Source organism: Anastrepha ludens, chromosome 2 (assembly GCF_028408465.1).
Source record: "Anastrepha ludens isolate Willacy chromosome 2, idAnaLude1.1, whole genome shotgun sequence".
Classification (NCBI taxonomy): Eukaryota; Metazoa; Arthropoda; class Insecta; order Diptera; family Tephritidae; genus Anastrepha; species Anastrepha ludens.
Genome location: NC_071498.1, coordinates 181,285,213 through 181,293,797, shown reverse-complemented (window position 1 = coordinate 181,293,797; position 8,585 = coordinate 181,285,213).

The window sequence follows — 8,585 nt, the reverse complement described above, 5'->3', positions numbered from 1 at the left end:
CCATATTGTTAATTAAAAAAAAAAAGCTTCGATCAGCTACAAGATTATCTATTAATAAAACTAATTTCTCCTGTCCGATTGATTTTAGATGAATCTCCAAGGACTTGCGATGATCACCACAAGGGACTACTGGAGAAACGGGCTCCACACAAACAGCGATAACTTTTACAATTATAAAATTTTTTTTGAAATTTTGCCAAAGTCAAGTCGAAACATGATGAATTATTACTATGTTTTTATTTTTGTAAAATAAAGCAATTAACTAGCAAAACAAAATTATTGAAAATCATCATTTTTTCAATCATCATCATTTCATTATCTAATTTCACTGCAACGGTTATGTATATATTTTAAGATTATTTATTTATACAATTTTTTACAGCAGCTATCCTCCCCCTTGCCCTTAACTTCTACATGATTTGTTTCTTCTTCCTTACGTCTCTAATTATTTACTCAATTCAATTGCTTAACTGCAGCTCCCCGAGGGTTTTGTTTTGCTTTACAATAAGAATTCCTGCAGGTATTGCAATTCAAAAAAACATAAACCCCAAGGATTTCTTTACGCTAGCAAACAATTAATTTATTTCGTATTTCACTTATTTTTAGTATAAATGCTTGCGCACACATACATACACATATTTGCATACATGTCTACATAGGGAAACTTGAGAAGCCATTTGTGGATACAATAATCCAAAACGAAGAAATACATACATGCATACATGCATACATACATACATATATACATACATACATATACTAAATCACAATCGCTTTTGCATTCCGCTCCGAGCGTTTAGTAATCCATCTTAAGCTCAGTTTTTCATTAACAAATTTTTGCAACAATAAATTTGATAGTCCAAAACAAAGCCTTAGAATACTTATAACATATTTGTAAAGGGTGTGCCGGGACTTAATTTTTTTTAACTAAATGTTATTTTTACACATTCACATTTTTTTCAAAATTACATTTTTCAAGTGGCCGGTCTAGCTCAATAAACTCGTGCGTGAGTTCCCGAGTTCGATATCGTGGGCAAGAAACACCAAATGATTTGAAACTTTTTTTCTATTTGCAGTCGTTCCTCGGCAGGCAATAGCAAGTCTTCAAGTGCATTTCTGTCGTTGAAAAGCACCTCATTAAACTGTAGGTCCCTCCATTTGTGAAGCAACATCAAGACGCGCGCCACAAATAGGAGGAGAAACTCGGCCAAACCCCGAATAAAGGGTGTAAGCTAACTATATAAGTATATGTATGCACAAACATTTCTCAAGTCGACTGAACTCATAATTTCTGACTTTGCTTGTCCAAAACACGTTCTGAACACCACAAAAAAAATGCATTTCGAAATCAGAAATCATATCTGATCTGAAACCTGGCCAAAACGAGACATTGACTCTAAATTTGCAGACAGAAAGCAAGCGAAGACAAAGATGAAAACGTTTAAAGGGGTGGGGTGATATACATTTCACTACTGTCATTTACCGGGAGACCGGTACCACCTTCTTGAGCTCCCGTCCAGTGAATGCCGTAATCGGAGTCCAACCACTACCTATAGCCGATGAAGAGCTTCAGCTTTCCCGTGAGTTCCGCGTAACACTGGCACAATTACATTCTTGAGCGCTCTTGAGGCAGCCCAGAGTTTCGTGGACTGCACTGTACTATTTCCACGTTGAGAGAAAGCCAGCCAAAGGACCAACTGCCACTTTTCATGCCTACAATTATATAAATACTATGCATGTAAATGAAAGTAAAAAATATAATAACTATTCACCTGTGTTGATCCGGGAAGTTATGCAACTTGACCCTCACCTCCATTCCACTGTAAACATACCCAACACTTCCCGAGTCGCTGGCCGTCTCCTCATAGATGTGCCCATTTTTTCGGGCCAAACGCCGCTGTGACATTCTTTCACGCCACAATTCCATGAGTGCTATTTCTGTCGCCTCGCTCCACAAAATTCGTTTCTTTTTCAGTTGCTAGCAACTATCACTGACTCAAATTATTTAAAAATTGGCTTCTTCTATTCGTCTTTTCCCCGCTCGCTATCTCTAGAGGTCTAGTACTAAATCAGTACGAAAATAGCCCAGACAGACGGTGGCGTTAAACGGGATTAACCACTTAATTCTGAGCTACCGCAAGAATTAAGTGCAATTAATGTTGACTGACAACTAAACTTAATTCTCATATTTTCAGCGGATTAGGGGAATTTTCGATGGCCAGTTAATATCTTTTGTGAATGCAAAATAATGCAACTTTTACAGAGAAGGACAAGAATGACTGGATGCTATGATATTTCGGAGCAGTTTGAGAAATTTCAATTAAAGATTTTTTTTTAATAAATAATTATTTCTTAGTATCGGGCACCTGCTGTTCACTCATCCGTTTGCCTAGGCTACAACAGCACTGAGTTTGAAACTTGTAATTTGATTTTTGTTATGAAATTAAGTACAGAAAAAAATACAAAAAGTAAAAAATAAAATAATTAAAATTAATAAAAAAATAGTTAACCTTATGTCAGTCACTATTTATAAAACTGTGCATAGGAAGTTTTATCGCACCCGTCGTATTTACCAAACTTGACCTCTTCTGATTTGCAATTACCTTGCTCATTTCAGAGTTCTCCTTCTTGAATTAGGCTCATTTCAAGTGGAGGTACAAAAAGTTGGTTCGCTTATTTCTTGCTCTCAAGCGATGAATGTTCTTTTTTACCAGAGAGAGAGAGAAAGAGAGTGCAGACAGCTAAAACGCCCGATAGCCAACACTGTGAAATAAAGAAATATGTTTAATAATAATAATAGTTTAAATCTGTATTCCATAGACTACTTTAAAAAATCTGTTTTCCATTTAGAAAATTTTTCTGCACTCTTTTCTCTTCTACTTTTTCGAACTTTTTCTGCTATATTTTACACAAATTAATTCGCTTTTGCAAAGCCATTGCCTCGGGCCATTTTTGTATTTCTCTACAATTTTGTTGTTATTAATTTATTGTACTAATACTCAAACGCTTCCCACTCAAACGAAGTCATCAATACAAATGTTTTGATAAATTGACACCTCGGGTTATTTTTCCGAATTTAAAAATGTTCAAACCTTTTTTGCAAATATCAGTTTATTAAATTCTAATCCTCAAAAAATCCGAACTCGTATTTCATCCATAAATATCCTCGTAAACATAAGCGCGCTTATTGTGAAGAGAAAAACAAAATCCACTCACTCACAAAACAATGTTGCAACAACAATTTCGTTATCGTTTGTATGTGCTCGCATTAATATTGATGTCGTTGTTGTTGCGATATGTTGCAAATGTCGCAAATGCTAGCATTGAAGAGCATGGAGCTTTGGGAGCATTCGACACATTGCCCCCGCCTTCTGTAGAAACATCTGTCTCATTCAAATTTGCATCCAAACGGAGGAAGTAGGGCGAAACATATCTCACGAAAGCAAAAAAAAATAAGTGAACGAGTTTGAATCCATATCAAAGTTAGTGTTTTACACATTTTTTCACTCGTTTTTGTATTATTTTATTTATATTATTTTCTTTTATGTATTTGTGAGAGGTGTTTGTGTGTGTGTATAGCACTCAAGACCGTCGAAAGAAATTCGGGCCCAGAACTCAAAAGTGGTAATAAAATTAAATACTTTTGAAGTCTTTAGTCTATAATTAATCATTTGGTTTATCATATAATACATAAATTGCAGAAACTTGGAAGAGAGGCGGGTCCATAAGCAAAAATGTATTAAAACCCGTAAAAGTTTAGGAATTCGTTTTACGAGAGACGAAGTGGCTTCAGCAGATTACGAACTAGACCAGGAACTAGAACTCAAACTAGTGGTATGCCAATGAACCTCCAGACTTAAGTGGGCCGCTCTACACCCTTATGGAGACTGGAAACCACCGTAACCTAATCTAGCAGATCAAAACATTCTCAAACGATTGGAGTACTGTTTATTTTTTGCTATACTACTTTGAAGTCTTTGCTATTAACCTGGTATCCAAGTGTTGTTGGCTATTGGAGCGTGTCCAATTACTAACTACGCGGAGTAGGCTCCGACATACTGATATACCCATGCTCAAAATGAGAATAAGCCTCGCACAATTCTTTCCACTTCTTTAGCCAACTCATCGAAAACCCCTGTTCTTGTAGTCTGGTTTCGTTAAAAATAAAGTTTCCTAGGACTGTTGGATTCGAAGCTCTCTTTTCATTTTCATTGGGGGAGATTTTTGCGTAGCGGGTCCCAAACGCAGCGCGCTAGCAGTAATCCTGGGCTGCTTCCCCTTCTCACATTAGCTCGGTTCTCGAACGGATGTTCGGAAGCTACCCAGAGGATACTTGAGCGAAGCCCGGAAGTTCTGAGCTACTTGGGCCATATGCCGAAGAATCTTCTTGGCCACTCCCAAATGAATGGCGATCAGGGACTATCCCCACTTGGGTGGTTTTCTACATATGGAACTATCCTCCAAGCAGTAGAGCAGTAGTAAAGTCCTCTCTTGACGAACGAAACTAATTATCTATAAGACTCTCATAATGCCCCTCCTAACGTCCGACGCAGAAGCTTGGACGATGACAATATCCGATGAGGCATCCGATGGAGTGTTTGAGAGAAATATTCTGCGGAAGATCTCTGGACCGTTGCACGTTGGTGACGACGAATATCGTAAGCGACAAAGAGCTTTACGACGACATAGACATATTGCAGCGAATAAATATCCAGCGGCTTCGTTGGCTGGGCCATGTCGTCCGAATGGATACAAACGTGCTGGCTCTGAAAATATTCCATGCGGTACCAGCTGGTGGTAGCAGAGGGAGAGGAATGCCTCCTCTGTGTTGGAAAGATCAGGTGGAGACGAACTTCGCTTCACTTGGTATGTCCAACTGGTGAGCCGGCTAGCACGAGAAAGAAACGGCTGGCTTTCTTAAGCTCGGCCAAAATCGCTTAAGCGGTTATCACGCCAATCAAGAAGACTAAGGACTGTTAGATAGAAATAATAGTAGATGGCCTCGACGAGAAGACTAAGTGTAATACCGCGGTAGGCTTCTAACACCAACAGTATACAGGGTTAGCAGAAAATTTCTGATTTGGATGGCTAAAAAGACATACTTAAAAACAAATTTTTTTTTAATGTTGTGAAGTAGGAAATACTTAGCGAAAAATCGTAAATGCAACTTTATCAAGCAGTTATTTTTAACAGTAAGGGCTTGTTTCAGTTTTATTTATAAATTTTATTAATATAATTGGCACACCCTACACTTAAACACAAAGAAAAAAATCGGAAAACGTAAAAATTCGCTTTACACTTGGAATTTTTCAAGTTGATCTGTGTTCAAATATTTTGAAAAAACACTAAAAGCAAACAATTATAAATGTGCTAATTATCTTGAAATACAGCTTTCAGCGGTTATATTTACATTTACGAGGGTTACTACTTAAATTTTGAAACCGGCAGGTAAATAAAAAAAATATTTATAAACGAAAATTGCTTTAGTATTTATCAAAGTTTTTTCCATGATTACCAATACACCTTTACATGCGTCAAAATTTATTTGCGCCAAACGACACGAGCGATACGAGCACTTTTAATACCGATTGTCAAATTATGCTGCATTTTGAGCGAATAAATGCTTTTGGCCGGCAAAGATTCAAGCAATACTGAATATATGCGAGTAATGCCCTGGGGTGCCGCTATGTAATATCAGATTAAACACAGCATCGATTTTTTATGGTACAACATTTCATTTTGTACGGCCCTCTAAATCGTCCTAAAGTGAAATGTGACCATAATTGAGTTCGGAAGCACGAAACACGTTTCTCGAGAAAGTGGCCCCTCACCAAAACCCAAAGTGAGTTGATCGACGTACTGAGATCGTTCACGTCGAAAAACATAGAAACTCATCGCCCAGAAGTGTTACGATTTTTCGACCAAGTTTAATATTTCAGATACCTGTAAATAACAAAAAAGCACTCGTGAAACAAAAAGTTCCAAGTAGGATTACCATTAGAAGTTTTAGGTTTTACGTTAACAATAACAATAGCAAGTTTTATATATTCACACTGGAGTTGCCATTTCTTAAAACAACGGTAGCGACCCTCGTACTAATGTTTTTCTTAAGTTCTTGTTATGTACACAATAAGAGGCTTATAAAAAAAGTTAAAAACAAATAAGTTTTTTCCAATTCGGACTTTTTTCCATTTGCAATGTGCAAAAAGGGTACTTAATACTACTTAAGGGGACAGATACCTGTAAACGGCCATATTTTCCCTGGTTTTCATTAAAATTATTTAAAATGAAGAAGTCAATATATTTTTTTTTCAAAATTAGCATACAGTTTATTTATACATTAGAATAGTGATGGGCAAACTCAGCACGTTTGCACTGTGCAGCAGCGTGTGCTTCTGCGTGCTAAAAGTGCTAGGTGAAGGGGGATAACAAAGCACAGGGAAGAAACAGAAAAATTGAGCGAGTTGTGTCTGTGTTTGTATCCTGAATGAGAGAGCAATTATTCATGAATTCTTACCAGGGATGCCAACTTTTAACTTCATATCAACAAATTTCTAAAAAAAAAATGGATTTTTTGGAAGATTTTTGTTCAATAAGTAAATTTAATATTGTACATATTACACTTTCTATTATAATAATGAATTAAGATAATGAACAACAATAAACAAACAATTAAACATTTTAAAAGTTCGCGTAATACTGTTTTTTAATTGCTAGATGTAAAGAAGATTAAGGCCTCTGAAAATATTTAATTTGAGATTAAATTAAAATCTTACATATTGGAAAGCAATGACAGTTAAATCTTCAATAATATTGATCACCGCATATACTGACGAATCTGTAAATTATTCACACTTATCTTATGTTACTTAAATGGTTTTTGAGATCGGATATATTTTTTTAAATTGAGCTAAGAAATCCAGAAAATCAATTTTTTTAGCAAATTACTTTATAAAACTGCAAACTCTCTTCAGCTACCGAAGATTGTCGAATGTTTGAGAATTTTTAGCTACTGAATGATACCATTTTTTCTTTTATTTTTCATAAAAAGTGGACGTGATTGACAACAAATTTCGCCTATCTAAATCCAATACACTCTGATATGCACAACTACAAATAAAAATAAACAACCAGGAGTATATACTTATGTATATAAATCATGAATAATAAAATCAACAATGCCCTAAATTGATTCCCAGATTTAACAACTGCGGCAACTCTTACTCATAAGTTTTGACATTTCATAAATAAAATCAGTTTTTTCGTGATTTCTTCATTTTTCGACGATATTTTTTGAGACCGTAAGTTACATATCATTGTCGCATAAAAAACCACTAATATTAAGTGTATTTGTATGGTGTGGATGCAGTGAAAGTGCTGAAAATTCTATTTAAAAATTTGAAACGGCGAACGTCAAACAAAGTGCACAGTGTTCAACTGCCGAGAAAAACATAAATTTATTTCTAATGTGTAATATATTACTCTGTTTTAACTTTTAATTTAGAAAAAACAAAGTTAAATAAAATATTACAATAAATATAAAACATTTGGTTCAGCATGACCTCAAATAAAAGAACATTGTTAAATTTGAATCCGAAGTTTAGTATAACTTTTTTATGCAAATATGTAGACGGAGAATCACAATGCCTTGTATGTGAAAAACGTGTGGTGTGTAAGGTTTTTAACATAAAGAGACATTATGAGCTGCATAGGAGTGAATATGATGAATATGTAGGAGAAGAAAGGAAAAGTATAAACAAATCCTTAAGTCTAAACGAAAAGCCCGATTCGATACCGGTAAGTCATGTGCCAAATTACAGAAGGTCGGAAAAATTCAAATTATTAATTTTTTTTTTAATTTCTTAGGAAAGCGAAGAGTACGTTGTAGATGCAAAGCGTGCAACTTATGAAATCGCGTTAAACCTTGTTCGTGAGAATCGTGCATTTTCGGGTGGCGAATTGGTGAAGTCTTGTATATTAAAAGCAGTAGGAATTTTGTCCCCTTATCTCGTAGAACTATAAGCAGACGAGTAGATGAAATGGCGGGGATTACAGAATATCAGTTAAAAGAGCGTATAAAATCAATCACAGCGATTTCATTGGCAACTGACAAAAGTACAGCTATTTATATCCGACATAGCTCAATTAGCGATTTTTATCCGAGGAGTTGATGCCCACCTAAATATATGTGAAGAACTTTTGAACATTATTCCAATGAAAGGGACGACTAAAAGTGAAGATTTATTTCAATGTGTTAATGAATGTACTGAACGCATGGGTGTATTATGGCGAAAAGTGGTTTTTTTCATTCAGAAAAATATACTCGGATTTGTCAGTACAAATTTTTCTCCACATAGTTTAGCAACTATGAAACTTTGACATGCGAATGTTCAAACTTCTTGATTATAAAATCGCCTATGCTTCTTGATTACAAAAATTATTAAAGTAAATAAAATAGAAATTTGCTAAGATGATGTTAATATTCAAAGAAGCGTTTCTCAATAAAAAAAACCAAAAGCATTTTATTATTTAATATGAACGATCAATACTTCGAAATCCCCTAACATGGAATGAAGTCCCCTTAT